Source organism: Anopheles coluzzii, chromosome X, assembly GCF_943734685.1.
Source record: "Anopheles coluzzii chromosome X, AcolN3, whole genome shotgun sequence".
Taxonomy (NCBI): Eukaryota; Metazoa; Arthropoda; class Insecta; order Diptera; family Culicidae; genus Anopheles; species Anopheles coluzzii.
The window spans coordinates 24,603,278-24,628,277 of NC_064669.1; the positions used below are offsets into that span (position 1 = coordinate 24,603,278).

Genomic DNA, 25,000 nt, shown 5'->3' on the forward strand with positions numbered 1-25,000 from the left:
ATATATATATATATATATATATATATATATATATATATATATATATATATATATATATATATATATATATATATATATATATACATCTAATACATAGTGCTTTGTCAGCATTTGTTAAAACTACTAAAAGAAGATGGTGTTTGCATCTTTGTTTTGTGTTTGTTAGTGTTTGGTTTGTGAAGTGTGTGTGCGGTTAATTAACAGATAATACCAATTTTATGTTAATGACATAAGAAGATTTACCGTTTCCCAACGAGCTTCCTTTAATTAATGAATAGTGTCTGTTTTATATTTACCATAAGCTTCAGTGAAAAAAGTTTACGCTAGGAAATAGAAAAGTACAAAACGGTTTCTTTCACTGTACTTCAGTCGTTAGCCGGATTCAAATCAAACGGTAAGGATCATATATTTTATAATATAGGATCTTAAATTGACCATAAGCTTCAGTAGAAAAAGTTTACGCTAGGAAATAGAAAAGTAAAAAACGGTATCTTTCACTGCACTTCAGTCGTGAGCCGCATTCAAATCATACGGTAAGGATCATATATTTAATAACGATAATAGTGCGTGTTTTAAGCATTCCAATGATTCTTTGTCTTATGAGAATTGTGGTTTTTCATTATAATAATTTTTGTCGGTGGTATGCGAAACGCCATCAAACTTTGAAAAGTGCTTTCAGAAAACCAAGTGTAAACACCCATAACAGCAACACCCAAGTGAATTTCAACAAAACTGGTTTTGGTCGAACCCATTGCTTCTTCTATCAACCTCGCGCCAACATATCAATTTATTATATTCTACATATCAGTAACCCTACGCCGTTCAATAAATCAACTCATAAACCGTATGAAGTTGTGTCATATGTGATAGCTTTTAAATATTTTTTATTCCACATAATGAAAAACCAAATCACAAACAAATAGCATTTCTAGTACATTTTCTCTTATCTCGTAAAGTAGAAGTAGGGGGCGGTCTCATGGAACAGTCGTCCACTTGAACAACTTAATAATATGCCCGTCAAGAGTTCAAGCCTAGAACGGACCGTCCCTCCGTAGCAAGGACTGACTATCCGACTGCATGGTAATGAATTAAGTCTCGAAAGCTTGTTAAGGCCGGCATGTCCACGTAGAACGTTACGCAAAATTGAAAAAACAAAGTAGAAGCCATTCTGCTCAGCAGAAAAATAAAAAATACTGTGTGCAATGTATCAACATAGTTCCAGATATCGTAGGATTGCTTAATACATAGATGTTTTTGAATTAGTTTCTAATTAAAATATCATATGTACATCGGACAGGCGTATTCCTATAATAATAATGTCGTCATTTTAGTAATTTATACATTCTTTCCTTAATAATACCTAAACGAAAACAACACTACAGGGCCCATTATGTGACTCGAGTGTACAATCGAGAAACAATATATCAAAAATGCAGATTTTCGATTTTAGGGCCAATTATGTGACTCAAGTATTTGAGAGAATGTATCAAAAATGCTCATTTTCTATCATGATCCATGTTAGAGAACTCGATTTGTTATTTTCATTACTTGACTCGAACAGAGACTGTTTTTTGACGAACAGCTTTATGTCAGGTTAAAGCTACGGAAAGCGTTATGTTTTACGGTTTAACTACTAAATACATGTATTTTAACCACACGTTTTTTCATTTATATATATAGATAATATAATACATATATATATATATATATATATATATATATATATATATATATATATATATATATATATATATATATATATATATATATATATATATATATATATATATATATATATATATATATATATATATATATATTTATTTATTTATTTATTTATATATATATATATATACATATAAACCTGTTCTCACTTTCCTCTGAATCGTTATCCGGTTGCTATGGATCGCAATCCATGAGAATGGATCGCAATCAACTACGTTTGAATCGTTTTCAGCTACGTTTGAATCGTTTGCAGCTACGTTTGGATCGCTCTCAGCACTCTTTGGATTTTGCGGTAGCTCGCACAAATTTCGTTGCTGCGTAAAGTTTATTTTGTGACCCCTTGGCGTACTGCACGATTCACATCATAACAGACAATATGAAAAGCGACAAATTTCAAAACGTTTTCAATTATAAACATTGAATACATTTTCCAAAGTGATTACCGAAAAACAAATAGCACAATTGCTCATATTTCAGCTAGCCGATCGCTGCATCGTCAACTTTCTCAAAGATTCTCAAAGATTGTCAAAACCGATTTTGTTCCGATTCGACAAACGCTGAGAACGAGGATTTCTCAAAAGCACTCATGAGTGCTTGAGAAAATGAGCGTTGAGAATCCCCATGGCCCCGCGGCCTATCAGTCTCTCAGAGTGAGAAAAACTGACGACGGCCACGGGCTTGAATCTGAGAACAAGTTTTGAGTGCTTGAGAAACTTAAATGAGTGCTTGAGAACGTTTTCTCAGCTTGAGAAAGCCCCGTGGCCCCTCGGCCTTATACGATACGGGCTATTAAACATACGAAGATTTTTTTTGGCTCATCAACCATTGTTGGTCAAGGCCTATCTGTACCACTACACAATGGGCAGTTTAGAACAAATTGCGGGATAAAATTATTTTTGCAGAAATTGTTAGTTTTTATCGTTTGTAGTAAAGTATTATGATAGTAAATAACATTTTATTTGTAGTTCGCATCCATACCACCAGGTGGCGCTACATAAAATAGTGTTTTAAGGGATCTTTGCTTAGTTTTATTAATTTTGTGTGTTTTTTTCTTGTATTATTTGTTGCTAATAGTATAAACCATTTTAAAATATACTGTTATGTTCCATAATGAAGATTAAATAAATAATAATAATAATAATATATAAACAAAACATAATAATTGTGAATAAGATAATTTTTTCTGCTTTGTATAGGACAATTGTAGCTAATTCTCGTCACTTTTACTCACAGGTAGTACAAATATTAAAAATTTACATACACAACTTAGGTGGATGCTATTACAAGCTCCTGACGTCTAGTTCACTTTTCTAAAGACATGAATAAAGGCATTTAAATAATTAGATAGAGCAGGTGCATTGAAATAAAGTACTTCCCATATTCGTAATGAAAAGCAGCACATGTTGTTTGTCTTTGAATATTCATCCAATACCGTTCCAAGTACTATACTGCCTTCAGAAGGGGTAATAAAACTAAAAATTCCTTCTTGGTTTTACAACTATCTGAAAAAATCAAAATTGCACCGTAGCTACAAACTAAGTATTTACTTCATTTGTAAAGTTAAACCCTGTCTTTGTTTTAGTGCGTGTAGCTACTGATATCGCACTGGTTAACGAATCAGAGGAATACAGCTCATTATACAAAATGTCCTTCTGGATGCATTTTCTTTCTTGCAAAATATGCTTTGTAGCATACTCCCCTCTATCCTTATATTTAGTTTGTCATGAGTTTTGGGAGTTTCTTCTCCCAAAACGCCAATAGATGCTACTGCATTCATAACGTTTTCCTGTTATGCGTATAATTTAAGAATTATTTTCCTTATATCCTTCTATAATCTGCAGTAGGACCAAAAGGTATTTGGTTCTGATTTGCTTCATTATATTTAATAATAAAGTTAGGTTAGAATAGAAATTTACATATTAGATAAGTACATGAGCTGAAACTAAGATACACAGCTTCGTAATTGAAATGAAAGTTAATCAAAAGCACGTAGAATATATTTTTGTAGAATACACGAAATACGCTACACTAGGCACTTATGGAGCCGCCTAGTTACGCATGTGTCTGTTTTTAGAAAAAGTTGATGTGAAAAAACTTCAATAAAATTCGCGTTCGCAAACTTTCGCAGAATATTTCTTCACAGATTGATAGTTTATATATTACACTATGATGTGACATATATGAGACAATGCCACTCTACGCCACTTTTATAATGGCATCAAGTCAAAAGTTAAAATGATGAAAATTTTCAGGAGGTTTCTTCAGTTATTATCGTATATTTTTGCATAAAATTAACTTAGCTCAAAATTTTTCATGTGTTTATAAAGCTGACTAAATATCCTTTATAAAATGTCTAAACTTATCAAAATCGGTTCATATTTGAAAAAGTTACAAAGGTTCAAAGTTTTCCAAAAAAGTGAAAAAATTTCTGCGTTTTTTTTAACAAATCTCGACTTTGAGAGGTGTTTTCTAGAGAACCAGAACAGATACAGAGCTCTTATTTGGTATTTTTCTTAGTTTAACCCTTAGTATTAAAACCTATTATTTGGAATTGCGCTATTACAAAGTTGATTTTTTGAATTTCATCCCGGCAAATGCCCATTGTGCACTAGTGGGTTTGGCCTTCAGTGACTTATTGGTTACCAATTGCAGGATAGTCAGCTCTACGTATCAAGGCACGATTCATTTCGGGCTTGAATCCATGGGGGGCATGTTGTTCAGTCGTACGAGTTGACGACTGTACCATGAGACCTGTTCACACAGACAATTATTAAATATTATAATACACAAGCAACGTATTAAACTATAAATAATTCAAAATCATACAATAACGATAAAAGGTCCAAGTAAAAAAAAAACTAAAAAGAAACAAGAAAACTGCAGAAGACTGAGGACGGCTTCATCTCGCCCGGGAGGAATCATGGATATCTCATCTATATGAGTAACCGCATGAGCATAGTAGCGATCGTCACTCTTTTTCGCTCTCACTTTTCGCTGACTCAGATGTACAGAATAGGTAAGCCATCAGATGATGGAGTAGTCGGACTAAAGTTTTCCTGCCAAACCCCCATCGTCCAAACTTATGAAATTATGAAATTATACGCGTACTTGTCTCGAAACTAATCTAAACATATATATATATATATATATATATATATATATATATATATATATATATATATATATATATATATATATATATATATATATATATATATATATAATAATGAGTCGTGGAGATTGGATTTAGGTGTTTATTCGGCAATGGTCGGAATAGAAAAAGAAATAATATGAGGAGCTCGGCTGTGTTATCCAACTGACGTTTTTGACAATTCAGTTGGGCAAGGTTTATACAGTGCTTGTATAATATTATACTGGTATAGACCAGTTTAAGTTATACCACTCATAACATCTTCGGGGGGTGAAACTCGGGCGTCCTCGTCCGATTGACATTATTAAAAAATTTAAACACGGTAAAATTTATGTTACTTAAAACTATCTTGAAGCTTAACTATGTAATAGACCTATCTTTAGCATTTAGAAGCATGCATATGATATTTAGAGTTCAAAATCATTAGCTAACAAAAACTAAACAAGCGAAAATTCAAAATTAGACATGAACTACTATGCTGTACTATTTTAAGAAAAAAATAACTGTTTAAAGCCAAAACAAATCATTCTACTCACTATCATGTCACTTATTTCAACCTTTTGAGTTTGCGCTTATGTCTTTTAACACCTCTGATATTTTCGAAAGTTCTGTCAGCAACATTTTTCGCTACCACTTTTGATGCTCTTGGTTGATATACACCACTTGATTTTCTTCAAGAGAAGGAGGGTTACATTTTACATTATTTCGTTTGGTTTGCTGCTTGGCTGCTTTTAACATATTTGTTTGTGCCGCAGAGAATAATGTTTCCCCATTCCTTAATATCTCTTGCAAATTGCGGCTATCTGAATTGTTAAATAGCAATTCATTTGGTGTATATCCTGTCGCTGAATGTACAGTATTATTATAAAGAGTAACAGCAATTCTTACTAGTGTCCTTGTGTCTGCTCTCTCATACTTATACTTGTTTGTATTGAGTATCTCAGTTAATGTGCAATGTGTATTTTCCGTTCATCTCAGTTAATGTCAATGTGTCTCGATATTTCCGTTTGATTCGGAACATGAGGCATATTTAAGCGAAACTCCTAATGACGATAGGTATTTTTTTAGTTGAATGGACATAAAAGTGGTCTCATGATCTGTTATGATTTCCTTGGGTAAACCAAATGACGAGAAATACTTTGTAATTTTCCTTTGAACTTGTACAACGTTTTTGTTTTTTAAGTTTAGCATTTGTAAATGTTTTGTAAATGAATCGATTATGGAAAGAAAGCTACACTTATTAATTATATAAATATCCATATGAATGCGGTCCAATGGCTTTTCCGTAATTGGTTTTGGTAAAATTTTAATGTTATAGGGTTTCCTGTCATATTAATTGCAACTACAAATTTCACAGCTATTAATGTAATTTCTAATCATTTTAAGCATGCAAGGAAAAAAAATATGATCTTCGTAATTGGTGTTCTACTTCACTTATACCTCTATGTGCCCTATCATGCTCGGATGTTACGAGAAATTGTTGCCTGTCTAAATCTAGAACATCTTCTACAATGTTAGTTGTAATTACAAAATGACCTTTACTAAACTGATAATTACTCAAAGTCTCTTGTAAAGTGTGCATAATTTCTTCTGGTGCGAAAATCGCTGTTTGTTTTCCATTATGATACTGGGTTATAAATTGGCTAATACTATCTGAGTCAAAATTGTTACGTGTTATTTCTGTTCTGCGAAAATTATTGAACGGTAATATTTGAATTATTGAGTTTGTGGAACCCATTTTAAATACGAGTTGGTTTCTGAAGAAATTTGCAGGTCTCGTCGTGTAATGAATATAATAATCGTTAGATTTATCAGCCGAATGAATTGTTGTTCCATTACTTGAACAATCACTTGTGTCATTGTTATGCGTTATACTTGTATCCGGATCTGAAATAGAAGAAATATTAATATCTGGTAATGTTTCAGGCCTCCTGCTTAAAGCATCCGCTACTACATTGGTCTTTCCTTCTTTGTATTTCACTTCGTACTCAAAGTTCTCCAATTCCTATCGCCAATTGAGTATTTTTGAATTCTTAAATGAAGTTTTTATAAAAGTAAGCGGCTTATGATCAGTAATCAAGGTAAATTTTTGCCCGTACAAGTAGGGTTTAAACTTTTTTACTGCCCTAATGATTGCTAATGCTTCTTTTTCAGTAGCAGGATAATTCATCTCTGTTTTATTCAGAGTCCTACTTGCAAACGCTATCGGCCTTTCAGAACTATCCTGAATTTGGGATAGAATCGCTCCTAAAGCATGATTACTAGTATTTGTTGTTAAAATAAAGGGCAGCTCAAATATAGGATACGCTAGTACTTGATCTGAAGCAATAATTTGTTTCAGTTCTGTGAAGGATTTTCTAAATTCGATATCTTCATTTGAGAAAATAGCTCCTTGTTTTAAATATTTCGAAATAAGCCTTGTTATTTTGGCATAATCCCTCACAAATCTACGGTAATAGCCTGCAAGCCCAAGAAACTGTTTGATTTCTTTCGGATTAGATGGCAGCTTCCATTCAAGAATTTTTTGAATTTTGTCGGGATTGGGTTTTATACCATGTTGTGTTATTAGATGCCGGTCTCGTAGTTGTGCTGAGCCGGTCTCGTAGTACAGTCGTCAACTCGTACGACTTAACAACATGCCCGTCATGGGTTCGATCCCCAAATAGACCGTGCCGCCATACGTAGGATTGACTATCCTGCTATGGGGGGAAATCAATTAGTCACTGAAAGCCAAATCCCACTAGTGGTACAGGCAGGCCTTGACTGACAACGGTTGTTGAGCCAAAGAAGAAGAAGAAGTGTTATTAGATGACCTAGAAATTCAGATTCTTTCTTTAGAAATTCACATTTGTCGATTTGGATTTTTAAATTAAATAAGGATAATCTTTTCAAAACCTTGTTTAAGTTCTCTAAATGTGATTCTAAATTACATCCAATAACGACAATGTCGTCTAGGTAGACAAAGCAAATCGAACCAATGTATCCAGTTGACACATGATTCATAGCACGCTGGAAAGTTGCTGGGACATTTTTTAACCCAAACGGCATTCTCGTAAATTCGAAATGTCCCTGGGATGTGGAGAAGGCCGTTTTTTCACGGTGGGAAGGTTCCATTTCTATCTGATGAAAGCCAGATTGGAGGTCCAGGGTTGAAAAGTAAGTAGATTTTCCCAAGCTATCCAAAATTTCCTCTATTTGAGGAATAGGGAATTTGTCATTGATAGTTTTTTCGTTAAGTTTACGAAAATCTATCACAACCCTTACTTTCCTAACGAGAGATGAGTCCGATTTTTTTGGGACTACCCAAATAGGAGATGAATAAGGACTGTTAGAAGGAACAATTATACCATTATCGAGCAATTCTTTAATTTGTTCCTCGACATCTTTTTTATAATGGTTAGGAAAACGGTATGTTTTAGTATAAGTTGGCTCGTTATCCGTTGTTATTATTTTATGTTTGACTGCATTAGTAGATGAAAGTGTCTCATGACGCTTTAGCAGTACTTTTTGATTTCCTAAAATAATATTTAGTAAAGCATCTTTTTCACATGGAGTTAAATGGTGGGTACGAATTAGCTTTTCAACTGATATTTTATTAAGCTCTTCGTCAGAACTTAGCGGGATCGGACTTATGGTTTCGTAATTATTTACTTTCAAATCAAAAGTTTTCTTTATGTTTGGTGCAATTTGAGATTGACTTAAAATGTTAATAGTTGATTTATATCCATCCGATTTATACAGTCCTGGTTCTATTACAATATTTTCACATAGTGTTTGATGGTATGGCACAAACCAATCGCCATTTTGTTGAGTTTCTATTGAAACTATGTGATGATAATATTTTTTGGTAGGAAAATATTTATGAAAAGGGAAAGTTTCATCCAACAGGTGAATAACTTCATTTTTATAATCGACAGTGCCTTCACACATTGCTAAATACTCGGATCCGATTAGACCGTCAAAAAAAGCATGGAAATCCATTTCGTAAAATAGTTGTTCCGGAAGATTGTCTCCTAGTAAATTAATTATTCCTTTTTGTGTTACATCATGTGAGCCACTGATGTTTTTCACAATAGTGTTAGTAGGTTGAATTAGAGGAATAATTCCGCTCTTTAATATGTGTTTGTTAGCGCCGGTATCTACAAGTAATTTAATTTGTTTCATAGAATAAGGATGTGTAACTAAAATATACGGTAAAAAGTCTATGTCTTTGTTTTTATTTGTAATGCTTCGCAAAAATTTGCATCAATTATGTCTTCATCTTGTTCACAATTATTATGATCGTCTTGCTCGCACGTTTCATTCGAATTCACACCATTCTTATTTAACGTTAATCTTGTCCTTGTGGATTCGGTTTCCATGGGGACGGAGAAATTTGTTTCCATGTGGTTAGTTTTATTTGTATTTTGTTTGAAAACACCGGATCGAACTGAATTATTTGTCTCCCACCGAGTCGTTTTCGAATTCGAGGGATATAGATCATGAGAAGATTTTCCGAAAAATTTGTTATTTTCTGTAACTTTTCCTGTATTCATGTTAATTGCAGTTGATTCGTGAGATTTAAATTTACATAAAAATGAATACGCATCTTCTAAACTTTCTGGTCTTGCTGCTTGCATATACCCAAAATAGGGGTGAGAGAGACCAGCGATAAAAGCTGCTAAGCTTGTTTCGTCTATGAAACTATTTATCGCCACCCAACTGTTTTTATATTTTTCATTTTGCTTGGCTATCATTTTTATGCTTTGTATTGCCTCTCTTGTTTGAAGGTAATAATTTTTAATAGTTGAGTTGTGATTCATTTTATTTTGCCACAAATGACTTATATGAGTTGATAGATCATGCTTATCAGAAAGACCGTTTATAAGCACATCTTTTACCTCATTAAAGTCGTTAGGGCTACCTTCAAGGTAAATAATATCTTTTGCACGACCATTTGAGTGCATTCTCCGCTGTTTTAAGCCAAGAAAATAACTGCTTCTTATTACCTTCATACACAGGTATGCCTTTAATAGGGTCTGGGATTTTGTAAAACGATTCAATGCTTATTTCGGAACTAGAATTTTGAGCGATTTTATGGTTATTTGAACTAGTTGCATTGTTAACCGTTAATGCAGAAAGCCTTTGCTCCTGCTCTTTCTGTGTTGCAACGAGAGTTTGCATTAAACGATTCATTTGTTCTAGTTGCTCCAGAATTTGATCCATGGTATTTTTTTCGTTAACTGCTAGGCTAGCAAATGGAAGCTCAACTGTTATCAGTATATGTGAAAGGCTTCCCGAATCGTTCGATGATGAATCTGTATCAGATTCTGAACACACAGTGGAATTGTTTCTCCACATGACAAAAAAAAATCGAGCGTGAAACGACACTCTCTGCGTTTTTTTTTTTGTTTCCAATATCAAGCGCCTATTTAGCAACCTGATAAAGAATGCGAATAAACCTATCAGGTAGTATTTATTCGCTGCACAGTAGCAAATGTTTTTTTTATCTCTGTCAATCTTAGACAAACAAAAGATTAAAACTACAAGTTCGCTTACCTGTGCGTGCGTGTTTGAGAACACGTGTAGTACCCTAACCTCAATCCGCTTCTGGATAAAAGGAGAGGAGGAAGGAAGGTTCTGTCGTTGAATTAGAAACGGCGTTGCCACAAGTCGTCCGCACATTGTTTTCGTTCGGAGATGAAATTATAGCTCTATCTAGTAGTGGCTAATTTTTCGGGCAATCTGCGTGAGATTGTAATACACTGACTAGCACTGTAATCTTTCCTTTTGTTTCAACGACAACTACCGGCTGCGCCAATAATGAGTCGTGGAGATTGGATTTAGGTGTTTATTCGCCAACGGTCGGAATAGAAAAAGAAATAATATGAGGAGCTCGGCTGTGTTATCCAACTGACGTTTTTGACAATTCAGTTGGGCAAGGTTTATACAGTGCTTGTATAATATTATACTGGTATAGACCAGTTTAAGTTATACCACTCATAACTATATATATATAACAATATATATATATATATAATTCTTGTTATGAGTGGTATAACTTTAACTGGTCTATACCAGTATAATATTATACAAGCACTGTATAAACCTTGCCCAACTGAATTGTCAAAAACGTCAGTTGGATAACACAGCCGAGCTCCTCATATTATTTCTTTTTCTATTCCGACCGTTGGCGAATAAACACCTAAATCCAATCTCCACGACTCATTATTGGCGTAGCCGGTAGTTGTCGTTGAAACAAAAGGAAAGATTACAGTGCTAGTCAGTGTATTACAATCTCACGCAGATTGCCCGAAAAATTATCCACTACTAGATAGAGCTATAATTTCATCTCCGAACGAAAACAATGTGCGGACGACTTGTGGCAACGCCGTTTCTAATTCAACGACAGAACCTTCCTTCCTCCTCTCCTTTTATCCAGAAGCGGATTGAGGTTAGGGTACTACACGTGTTCTCAAACACGCACGCACAGGTAAGCGAACTTGTAGTTTTAATCTTTTGTTTGTCTAAGATTGACAGAGATAAAAAAACATTTGCTACTGTGCAGCGAATAAATACTACTTGATAGGTTTATTCGCATTCTTTATCAGGTTGCTAAATAGGCGCTTGATATTGGAAACAAAAAAAAAAACGCAGAGAGTGTCGTTTCACGCTCGATTTTTTTTTGTCATGTGGAGAAACAATTCCACTGTGTGTTCAGAATCTGATACAGATTCATCATCGAACGATTCGGGAAGCCTTTCACATATACTGATAACAGTTGAGCTTCCATTTGCTAGCCTAGCAGTTAACGAAAAAAATACCATGGATCAAATTCTGGAGCAACTAGAACAAATGAATCGTTTAATGCAAACTCTCGTTGCAACACAGAAAGAGCAGGAGCAAAGGCTTTCTGCATTAACGGTTAACAATGCAACTAGTTCAAATAACCATAAAATCGCTCAAAATTCTAGTTCCGAAATAAGCATTGAATCGTTTTACAAAATCCCAGACCCTATTAAAGGCATACCTGTGTATGAAGGTAATAAGAAGCAGTTATTTTCTTGGCTTAAAACAGCGGAGAATGCACTCAAATGGTCGTGCAAAAGATATTATTTACCTTGAAGGTAGCCCTAACGACTTTAATGAGGTAAAAGATGTGCTTATAAACGGTCTTTCTGATAAGCATGATCTATCAACTCATATAAGTCATTTGTGGCAAAATAAAATGAATCACAACTCAACTATTAAAAATTATTACCTTCAAACAAGAGAGGCAATACAAAGCATAAAAATGATAGCCAAGCAAAATGAAAAATATAAAAACAGTTGGGTGGCGATAAATAGTTTCATAGACGAAACAAGCTTAGCAGCTTTTATCGCTGGTCTCTCTCACCCCTATTTTGGGTATATGCAAGCAGCAAGACCAGAAAGTTTAGAAGATGCGTATTCATTTTTATGTAAATTTAAATCTCACGAATCAACTGCAATTAACATGAATACAGGAAAAGTTACAGAAAATAACAAATTTTTCGGAAAATCTTCTCATGATCTATATCCCTCGAATTCGAAAACGACTCGGTGGGAGACAAATAATTCAGTTCGATCCGGTGTTTTTAAACAAAATACAAATAAAACTAACCACATGGAAACAAATTTCTCCGTCCCCATGGAAACCGAATCCACAAGGACAAGATTAACGTTAAATAAGAATGGTGTGAATTCGAATGAAACGTGCGAGCAAGACGATCATAATAATTGTGAACAAGATGAAGACATAATTGATGCAAATTTTTGCGAAGCATTACAAATAAAAACAAAGACATAGACTTTTTACCGTATATTTTAGTTACACATCCTTATTCTATGAAACAAATTAAATTACTTGTAGATACCGGCGCTAACAAACACATATTAAAGAGCGGAATTATTCCTCTAATTCAACCTACTAACACTATTGTGAAAAACATCAGTGGCTCACATGATGTAACACAAAAAGGAATAATTAATTTACTAGGAGACAATCTTCCGGAACAACTATTTTACGAAATGGATTTCCATGCTTTTTTTGACGGTCTAATCGGATCCGAGTATTTAGCAATGTGTGAAGGCACTGTCGATTATAAAAATGAAGTTATTCACCTGTTGGATGAAACTTTCCCTTTTCATAAATATTTTCCTACCAAAAAATATTATCATCACATAGTTTCAATAGAAACTCAACAAAATGGCGATTGGTTTGTGCCATACCATCAAACACTATGTGAAAATATTGTAATAGAACCAGGACTGTATAAATCGGATGGATATAAATCAACTATTAACATTTTAAGTCAATCTCAAATTGCACCAAACATAAAGAAAACTTTTGATTTGAAAGTAAATAATTACGAAACCATAAGTCCGATCCCGCTAAGTTCTGACGAAGAGCTTAATAAAATATCAGTTGAAAAGCTAATTCGTACCCACCATTTAACTCCATGCCAGCTAGTATATATATATATATAGATATATATATATATATAATTATATATATATATATATATATATATATATATATATATATATATATATATATATATATATATATATATATATATATATATATATATATATATATATATATATATATATATCTATATATATATATATATATATATATATATATATATATATATATATATATATATATATATATATATATATATATATATTTATAATATATATATCTTTCGACACTTTCCACGATCGTAGTAATTTTATATTGGAATGAGCGGTCTAAGCGGTCTAAGCGAAAGTTCGCTCCTGTGTGCAGCGCTCCGTGCGGAGCTACCTGTTTTTCCTGTGGGCAGTGCGGGAGCGCGCACATTAAGAAGAGCAGAGCGATTGAGGTACCTCTTTCGCTCTTGACCCAACACTACTTGAGCCAACAGGAACAACTCACCTCATCTTGGCAGTTGGATGGCTACTGACCGGCGTACGATGATCAATTAGATGAGCGAAACCGGCACGGATCTCCTTGGCAAGGGGTTCCATGACCACTTTAAGACCATCCGCTACTTGCGACACAGCAGCATTCATACTCGTTTGCACTAACACCTCTTTGATTCGTTTTATGCGTGGATTAGTAATAACACCGCTGCAACCAGTACAACACCAACGAAGTTGTCTATCATCCGCGATGTAGTTATGTGCATCGGTGGTGATGGCAGCACAGCTGTGGTGAAACGGTGATTCGCACAGATAGCAGCTGATGAACGCTTCTTCAATCTCTCTAGTGCAAGCATTGGACACTGAAGTCATGGAAAATTTCAGATTGATTGAAGTGGAAAACCAGCTACGGCAGCACATTGCAGCTTGGACGGATTGCATCATGGCACAATGGGCAGTTTAGAACAAATTTCGGGATAAAATTATTTTTGCAGAAATTGTTAGTTTTTATCGTTTGTAGTAAAGTATTATGATAGTAAATCACATTTTACATATCGTTCGCATCCGCACCACCAGGTGGCGCTACATAAAATAGTGTAAACTAATTTGAAATATGCTGTAATGTTCCAGAATATAAGAACAAAACATAATAATTTTGAATAAGATAATTTTTCTGCTTTGTATAGGACAATTGTAGGTAATTATCATCACGTTTACTCGCAGGTAGTAAAAATATTAAAAAATTACATACACAACTTAGGTGGATGCTATTACAAGCTCATGACGTCTAGTTCACATTTATAAAGACATGAATGAATCTAATTTAAATAATTAGATAGAGTAGGTACATTGCCGGTTAGGTGGTTGCCGGTCTCGTAGTACAGTCGTCAACTCGTACGACTTAACAACATGCCCGTCATGGGTTCAATCCCCAAATAGACCGCGCCGCCATACGTAGGACTGACTATCCTGCTATGGGGGGAAATCAATTAGTCACTGAAAGCCAAAGCCCACAAGTGGGTACAGGCAGGCCTTGACCGACATCGGTTGTTGAGCCAAAAAAGAAGAAGAAGATTTTTAGGGTAGAGTTTGCAATACATTTGTTTGCTCATTCATGTACATGAGCAATTAAAGCCACTACACGAAGCTTGTGTGATTACCTGTTTTACATGTACAAAAATATGCCTGAAATCAAAGCGTCTGACAATGTTTATCCTGCACTTGCGTATTTGTAGTCTTTTTGTCCTTGCAATCGAGACCATTTAGACCGTTTCTTAAAAAATATAAATTAATCGTCCCAGGAGCTTCTTTATGACTTATTGTCAGAAGAAGATTTATTGTTTTTAATATGGAAGAGACGGAAGGACTATATGAGATGGAAGGACAATGGAGGAGCCGCTATAATGACGAGCTATACGAGATGTACGGCGACCTCACTGTCGTACAGCGTATAAAGCTCGCCAGGCTCCGGAGGGCTGGCCATGTTATACGCATGGAAACGGACGACCCAGCCCGTAAAGTCTTTTTAGGCCGTCCACAAGGACAGAGGAGGCGTGGTAGGCCCAAATTGAGGTGGCAAGATGGCGTGGAGGCGTCCGCCATTAAGGCCGGGATAACGGACTGGCAGACGAAGGCGCGAGACCGTGAGCGGTTTCGGACACTCCTGAGGCAGGCCAAGACCGCAAAGCGGTTGTAGCGCCGGATAAGTAAGTAAGTAATATGGAAGAGTGCGAAAGTATGTAAAATTTGTTTTGGCCTTCAAAAATTATCTCCAAAGTTCGTAACAACTTTTAATTGCTATAAACGTTATCAACACATTCCACACACTTCCTTTTAAGAATGTACTACTTTGAGAATGATTTAGTTTTCCGTTCATTTGTGCATTATTAACAAAACATCAATCGCTAATAAAAGTGAACTAACATGTGGAGGTTTAGCTCGGGGCCCCCCCTTAGGCCGGGGCCCCCCGCGGCCGCTTTGTCCGCTTATAGGAAAATCCGCCACTGCCTGGGAGCGCATCGCACAATCGCTCCTGCCCAAGCGAGTCAACACGCTCGAAAGTAGCAAGGAAAGTAGAAATGAAGTAGCCTTCTACTTCCCTTCTACTTTTGTTGCTTAAAATCAGAAGAATGTAGAAACATGTGGGTTCCAGGAAAGAGCAAAAAATGAGTTCTTGAGTGTACACACACGCACACGCGACGACTCACGCTTACGTTCTTGTTCTACGCCCCTCCCCCTTCTCACTCGCCCCACAGATCTATTTTTAGATCATCACACTTCCATCGACGGCGATCGATGTGACGATGTGTGTCGTCGCGTGTGTGTTGTCGATTTGGTCAGAAAAACTTTTTCTTCATACCAAATCTCTGACATGGAGCGTCGGCGTACCGATTGAACCATCGCGACTTTGATCAGTGCGCGCGGTTAAAACGACCTTTTTTATTGCGTTGTACGTAGCGTGCGCGCCAAAATTTTAAGAGTTCGCGGAGAGTGAATGTGGTTTTTTGGGGGTGGGGGATTGAGATACAGAGACAAATTTCGCTGCACATTAACACATACATTCTCACTGCACGGGTTGAACTGCGAATGCTCAGTTCTGAGAGAATATACTCGAGCGCTCGCGCATGAGTGCAAGCAAGCGCGGTATAGAGGATAGAGGGAGACAAACGATTATTTTGCTCCAACCCAACGGGACAAAAGTAGAAAGCTTGGAGCAAAATAATCGTTTATCTCGCTCTATCCTCTATACCGCGCTTGCTTGCACTCATGCGCGAGCGCTCGAGTATATTCTCTCAGAACTGAGCATTCGCAGTTCAACCCGTGCAGTGAGAATGTATGTGTTAATGTGCAGCGAAATTTGTCTCTGTATCTCAATCCACCACCCCCAAAAAACCACATTCACTCTCCACGCACTCTTAAAATTTTGGCGCGCACGCTACGTACAACACAATACAAAAGGATGTTTTAACCGCGCACCCCGATCAAAGTCGCGATGGTTCAATCGGTACGCCGACGCTCCATGTCAGAGATTTGGTGTGAAGAAAAAGATTTTCTGACCAAATCGACAACACACACGCGACGACACACATCGTCACATCGACCGCCGTCGATGGAAGTGTGATGATCTAAAAATAGATTTGTGGGGCGAGTGAGAAGGGGGAGGGGCGTTAGGACAAGAACGTAAGCGTGAGTCGTCGCGTGTGCGTGTGTGTAGTACACTCAAGAACTCATTTTTTGCTCTTTCCTGGAACCCACATGTTTCTACATTCTTCTGATTTTAAGCAACAAAAGTAGAAGGGAAGTAGAAGGCTACTTCATTTCTACTTTCCTTGCTACTTTCGAGCGTGTTGACTCGCTTGGGAAGCTTTCTACTTTTGTCCCGTTGGGTGGGAGCGTATCGCACAATCGCTCCTGTGTGCAGCGCTCTAGCAGCTAACAAAGCCGAAGGCCTTTGTATGGAAGCCATCGCGCGGCCTTATATTTGGTTTGATAGGCTGCGGGGCCATGGGGATTCTCAATGCTCATTTTCTCAAGCACTCATGAGTGCTTTTGAGGCCGCGGGGCCATGGGGATTCTCAGCGCTCATGTTCTCAAGCTCTCATGAGTGCTTTTGAGAAATCCTCGTTCTCAGCGTTTGTCGAATCGGAACAAAATCGGTTTTGAGAATCTTTGAGAATCTTTGAGAAAATTGACGATGCAGCGATCGGCTACCTGAAATATGAGCTATTGTGCTATTTGTTTTTCGGTAATCATTTTGGAAAATGTATTCAATGTTTATAATTGAAAAAAAAAATATGCGATCAAAATCATATTTTCTATTTACAGCTCCAACTAAAGCTTGAGTGGCAATATCAGTTTCTCAGAGTGAGAAAAACTGACGACGGCCACGGGCTCGCGTCTGAGAACAAGTTTTGAGTGCTTGAGAAATTGATATGAGTGCTTGAGAACGTTTTCTCAGTTTGAGAAAGCCCCGTGGCCCCGCGGCCTGAGAAATCCGCGTTCTCAGCGTTTGTCGAATTGGAAGGCCGCGGGGCCACGGGGCTTTCTCAAGCTGAGAAAACATTCTCAAGCACTCATTTAAGTTTCTCAAGCACTCAAATCTTGCTCTCAGACGCAAGCCCGTGGCCGTCGTCAATTTTTCTCACTTTGAGAAACTGATAAAGTCACTCATGCTTTATTTGAAGCTTTAAATAGAAAATATATTTTTGATCGCATTTTTTTTATTTTTTTTCAATTATAAACATTGAATACATTTTCTAAAGTGATTACCGAAAAACAAATAGCACAATTGCTCATATTTCAGCTAGCCGATCGCTGCATCGTCAACTTTCTCAAAGATTCTCAAAGATTGTCAAAACCGATTTTTATAAGGCCGCGGGGCCACGGGGCTTTCTCAAGCTGAGAAAACGTTCTCAAGCACTCATTTCAGTTTCTCAAGCACTCAAAACTTGTTCTCAGACGCGAGCCCGTGGCCGTAGTCAGTTTTTATCACTTTGAGAAACTGATATTGCCACTCATGCTTTATTTGGAACTTTAAATAGAAAATATTTTTTTGATCGCATTTTTATTTTTCTTTTCATTTATAAACATTGAATACATTTTCCAAAGTGATTACCGAAAAACAAATAGCATAATTGCTCATATTTCAGTTAGCCGATCGCTGCATTGTCATCTTTCTCAAAGATTCTCAAAGATTCTCAAAACCGATTTTGTTCCGATTCGACAAACGCTGAGAACGAGGATTTCTCAAAAGCACTCATGAGTGCTTGAGAAAATGAGCGCTGAGAATCCCCATGGCCCCGCGGCCTAACAAAAGCTCCGTTAGAATGAATCCACATGGATATTTTTGGCATAGACAAGAACTATTTCTTATCGTTTGTGTGTGCATTCTCTAAACATTTGCAGTTCATCAAGATTGAATCAAGATTGAATCAAGAAATACGATAGACATACAATCTGGCCTTACACGTTATATCTCTACCTTCGGAACCCCACTGGATAGTTTGCTCTGGGAAGCAGTGGATACGAAAGAAAAGTTTGGTTTTTTGTGTCGCTTTATTGACTAATGTAACACCGCTGCGTTTGCGTCTGGCTAAGCCGGTTGCTACAAACAGAATGCCGTTTCAATTCGAAATTCACCGCTCGCTCTTACCACTACCAGTATAAATTCATCGCATACGCGTTTCTACCTGCTCACCTGTTTCTAGCCTCGTGCTCTTGCTCCCACACTTACTTGCCAAACAAGACTACACGTACACCAATACACCGAATGGCGTTTCGCTCGACTTATTATATCGATACATACGTACGTGCCTACCGTCAACTACAAATGTCGTTCCGTGTGGCACGATGCCTCCCTCTCTCTCTCTCCTCTTCATCTTCCGTTATCAACGGAACACCCACGAAAGATAGTATGCGACCACGAATGTTCATTCAGAAGCATTCAGCTACGAGGATTCTTAGACAGTCTTTAAATCGAATTAGAATTTGCCTCTAGCTCGGAATACAACGGCCAGGTAGAGAAAACGCACAGTACAATTATCGAAATTTTCAACACAAATAAGCAAAAATTTACATCACTCAATACAGCCGATATTATTCAGCTTACTGTATCTTTGTACAACAATAGTGTACATTCGGCAACAAATTTCACACCTAACGAAATTGTGTTTCATCAAACCAACACATTAGACCTTAGGATAATTAAGACTCAAGCAAAAGAGTTATTTGATAAGGTAATATGCAATCTATAAAAAGCAAAAAAGAAAATGGAAAATAATAACGAAAAGAAAGAAGATCCTCCTACAATACAGAAAGGAAATGGTGTTTTGATTAAAAAAGGAGTTAGAAAAAAGTTAGACCCACGATTCCATATGAGAACCTGTCTACAAAATAATATTAAAACTATAAAAATCGGCAGAAACGTAAACTGAAATAAGAGTAAGCTAAAGCGAATAAGAAAAAAACTGCAATCAATCAAATTAAAGTCATTATGGTTATTTCTCAATATTTTTCCCATTTTCCTCTTTTTGGTAATGAAACGAATAATGGTCTAATTGGCAGAGATAGTAAATAGATCACTGTAAATTAAGTTGGTCACACATCGGTCTTTAGTTTTAAGAATAGGTTATGCGTGATTTTTTGTTAGTAGCTAGGATTTAAGTGCGCAAAACGTATAACCACTATCTAACGGAAACACAAATGCAATCGCTACTCTCTACTAAGAGAGTCCTTCATTCTACAGACGAATACAATTACGGACAAGGACGACCTTTTTCTTCCCCCGGAGGAATTATAGGATCAAACCGCCAGCGACCTGCAGAAAGAGGATCGTTCTCTTTTATTTCGGGACCTTTGTGACGAAAAAACGTAACGAATTCCAATCCACGACTCATAATTTTATATAGGTGTATAAATATATATACAGGGCGTTCGGGATAATTTTGACAGTAACATTTTTGTTTATAGCTCGTGATCAAGTTGGTATAGGAAAACAAGCAATACGTCATTCGACAGGTAAAAGTGTACGGAACAAGCAGCGAAAACATTCCGTGAAAATCAGGTCCGTGTTATATATATATATATATATATATATATATATATATATATATATATATATATATATATATATATATATATATATATAAAACATATATATATATATATATATATATATATATATATATATATATATATATATATATATATATATATATATATATATATATATATATATATATATATATATATATATATATATATATATATATATATATATATATATATATATATATATATATATATATATATATATATATATATATATATATATATATATATATATATATATATATATATATATATATATATATATATATATATATATATATATATATATATATATATATATATATATATATATAGTGGTAGAAATGATAATACCAACTTACACATTACATTATAATAGTATATTAAGCGTATTAGTGTATGCCTAGCCATAAGTAGTAGTGTTAGTCCAAAAATGTTGAATTATATAAAACTATCGCAGTCGAGCAACGTACTCCGAAGCGACAGCATCACCCGTTGTCATAACTGGCGCAGCCGAAATTCGAATTGCTGGTAATAAGTGTAAGCCATCTCATCCCGGTACGAACCGTCACTGAGCGAATATCAGTCGTTTTGCGGAGAGAAGCAACTGTTCCAGCTAACGCCCCAAGCACGTCACGATAACGTCGAAGGAAGGAAGAATATTGACCGACAGTGAGAACAAAAAACTTCAAGCACCACGCACATACGCTGAGAGAAAGCAACGCAATCCGGTTTTAATTGTGTGTGAGTATAGTGAGTTGCGATAGTGAAAGATGGAACAAAATTTCACACCAGAAGAATTGCTTGTTCACATTCGTGAGCTAACAAACTCACACAACGACCTGCTAGGAGATATAAAAAGGATGAAAGTTAGGACAGATGACCCTTTTTTGTCATATAGAACGTCTGATCCAATTCGTAATCTGCCGAACTTTGACGGAAACAAAAGTGAAACGCAGGCATGGATCGAGGATACCGAAACTGCGTTGGAATTGTTTAAAAATTACGCAGGATCTTCTATGTATGATCAATTAGTAAGAGCAGTTATAGCCCTAAAAAATAATATTGGCAAGAATATTGAGATAAACTAAAACGAAATTGAAATCGTCGATACCAAATTTCTCGAAGATGAAGGACCTAAAATAGAACATTCCAAGAGCTTCGAACTTAACGACGATTATCTCACCCAATTCGAACTAAAGGCAATTAGAAATTTATTAAAAGAAATACCAGAAGTTTTGTATTTTGATGAGGATAAGTTATCATTTACACATAAAATCTCTATTATAAAATTCTAGTAAAGGCTGATCAGCGTTACTTTCCAGCGGTAGCTTGGATGTTTTTTGCATCCATACAATGGCAACCACATCGACTATAGAAAACGCAACGCCGACTTAGTTTTTAGTCTTTTGAAAGGTATGGAGAAGAATGATACAAATTACAGTCAGAGTTTAATAATTGAACGTTTTGCCGTGGTCTTCTACGACGTGTAAGTAAAGTTTTCCAATAAGTAACCCAAAGAACTGTTCAGCAAGCTTCAAAATCTGAAGATTGGTGGCTTACTTTAGGTGGCCGCCATTATAAATGCGAATGTAAGAAAAGGTAGAGAAAAAATTTCTACGAAAAAATAACTGAAACAAATAACCTTCTTTTAGGAGTAACGGGTCATGTCGGCCTATACAGGCTTCCGATAGTTAGTACCACTTAGCCGGATAGTCAATCCTTGCTTAGGGCGACGGTCCATGTAATGGCCATGTTGTTAAGTCGTCCAAGATGATGATAGTACCGCGGGACTCCTAGATGCAACAAGAAATAAAAATAGAAAAACTGGATTGATGTGGAATCTTAATCATTTCAAGGATCAGTTGGGGGTTCTGTTCCAGTACCGAAATGTATATGTAGCAAGATCTGCATGGAGTCAGGATCAGTTCCAGGACCGTTATGGGTTCAGTGTAGGTTCTGGTGTGGGTTTGGGATCAATTCCAAGGCCGGTACGGTTTTTGGAGCTGTTATACCGATATATATACAATTTAAGTACCGGTAGGGTAAAAATATCAATGTAAGGGTACAAATGTACTTTAATAGATTTAAAGTGTCAGGAAGGTAAATTTATGAATATTTTAACAGAAAGCAATGGGAATATGTTTTATCTTCGCAATCACAAGCATTTTAACCATCAAACACAACAAATTTACGAAAAAAAGTATATTTTTGTGACTGCTTCGTTGTACCTATAATGGTGGTATGGTTCCTATAGTCGTAGTATTGTGTTACTATTGTATTGGTAAACAAAGATACCTAAAAACTGTGTATAATACACACGGAACTTAGTTTGAAGCTGTTTTCAAATGAATAGTAAGAATCACATCCATAATATTGTTTTCTTACATAATTTGATCGTAAAAATGTATTAAGAGTGATTAGTGATTGAAATATTAACTAAAAAACTTTATAACTGTAGTCTTTAAAAACCAGTAAGAGTAAGCTTGATTCGAAGTCGGTTATTCACTCAGTTGAATATACGAAATTTTGACTTTTTTGGTAAATTACTTACAGGAAACTCATTTCCGTTGCTTATTTTAGTGTAAACAATACGAAATGTTAACAATATCGCGGAAAAAAATCTAAAATGTTCGGTTTTAACTAATTTTATAATTATGACCACTTTAGAAACATGGCTGTTTTTTGTACCTATAATGGCACTATGGTAAAAAAAAAACAAATAAAAATGCGAAAATATGGTCCAAAGGGAATAAATATTAGTAAATCAATAACATTTCACGAAAGTTGTGTTAAAAAAATAATAATTGCATTGTTATGAGGTCATTTAAAACGTTAGCAAAAATATGAGTTTTGAAATCCTAAGGATTTTGGAAGAATGTTGACACATTTCACAAAATATGTTGTGTTTCTATCACTGTAATGGAATGGCCCAATTTAACTTTTATAACCTTTTTTAAAAGAACAGAGAACATTAAACAATGAAATAAATAAGTAAATTGTTCTTAATAATCTTATTATCACATTTTAGAGCCATACAACCACTATTGTTACTACACCACTATAGGTACGTTTACCCTATAGGGTCAAGATATTTTTCAGATCCGGTATGGGAATGGGATCAACTTCCCGACCGGAATGGATCAGGATCAGTAAAAAGGATCAGTTAGGGGTTAGGATCAGTAAGGGGTTAGGATCAGTTCCACGATTAGGTTCATGACTAATTATAATACCTATACGGGAATGGAATCAGTTCCAGCACCAGAATAAGTTCTATAAAATTTCAGGATTACATGGGTTCGGGATTAATGCATCACTTGGAATTAAAAACCACATGGAATTTGCGTTGTATTTTAAGAAATCCGTTGCCTGCAGGTTATTATATACCCCAGAAATTATCTTGCATAACCCTGTAACCGGGCCAAATTAACTAGTCAAGCATAAAATTAGAACAGTTGGTAACGTTTAAATTCACACAAAATCCTATATATATATCCTAGGGTATTTGAAACCAAGGTACAAGATCAAGTAAAAAGAATGCTTCGAGATGGTATAATTCGTGAATCCATATCTCCATACACTTCTCCGGTATGCATCGTACCAAAGAAAGAAGATTCAACAGGATTGAAAAAGTATCGTTTAGTAATTGATTACCGGAAACTGAACGAAAAACCCATTTCAGATAAATATCCCATACCGGACATTACTAAAATCTTGGACAGATTAGGTAGAGCTTCCTATTTTTCTACAATCGATCTTGTAGCAGGCTTTCACCAAGTACAGTTAGAAGAGGATGACATAGAAAAAACAGCATTTGCTGTTGGTTCAGGAAAATACGAGTTTACAAGGATGCCTTTTGGCCTCAAAAATGCACCCTCTACTTTTCAAAGAGTCATGGATACAGTTCTAAGAGAACACATAGGGTCGTGTTGCCTCTTCTACTTGGACGATATAATTATATTTTCAAGCTCTTTTCAAGAACATGTACAAGACATTCGAAACATCTTACAAAAATTAAAAGATGCAAGATTAAGAATACAAATTGAAAAATGCAATTTCTTCAGAAAGGAAGTTCAATTTCTGGGCCACACGGTCACGAATGAAGGTGTTAAACCTAATACGAACAAAATCGAGATCATTAAAAATTGGCCGATACCCAAAAATCCTAAAGAATTAAAACAATTCCTTGGGACGCTTGGTTATTACAGAAGGTTTGTTCAAGACTTTGCCAAGCTTATTAAACCATTGACTGTTGTACTTCGTACAGATAACGAATTCATTTTCACACCCGATAAAGCAAAATGTTTTGAAAAATGCAAAACTGCGTTTCTAGTTTACCCTGATTTCCAGAAAACTTTTATTTTGACAACAGATGCTAGCGATTTTGCCGTTGGCGCTGTATTGTCCCAAGGAACTATAGGAAAAGATCGACCTATTGCCTATGCATCCAGGACTTTAAATAAAACGGAAGAGAATTACTGCACAACAGAAAAGCAACTGTTAGCTATAGTATGGGCCGTGAAATATTTTCGACCGGATCTATACGTGTAACGACCTTGCCCGCTACGATCTGTTTTCCATAAGGCTACGTGTAGCTGCGGCTAAAGGGGCGGCCGTGAGAATAAA

General features: G+C 35.8%; 1 protein-coding gene across 2 annotated transcripts in view; it reads left to right on the forward strand.

Moving 5' to 3' along the window:
• The first annotated feature begins 103 nt into the window (after window positions 1–103).
• Window positions 104–25,000, forward strand: part of LOC120956088 (uncharacterized transmembrane protein DDB_G0289901) — a 350,743-nt gene continuing 325,846 nt past the window's right edge. For both annotated transcript variants that reach the window (XM_049606605.1, XM_049606608.1), the window contains exon 1: window positions 104–394. The gene's annotated coding sequence lies outside the window, so the exon portion shown is untranslated. The remainder of the gene's footprint in view (window positions 395–25,000) is intronic.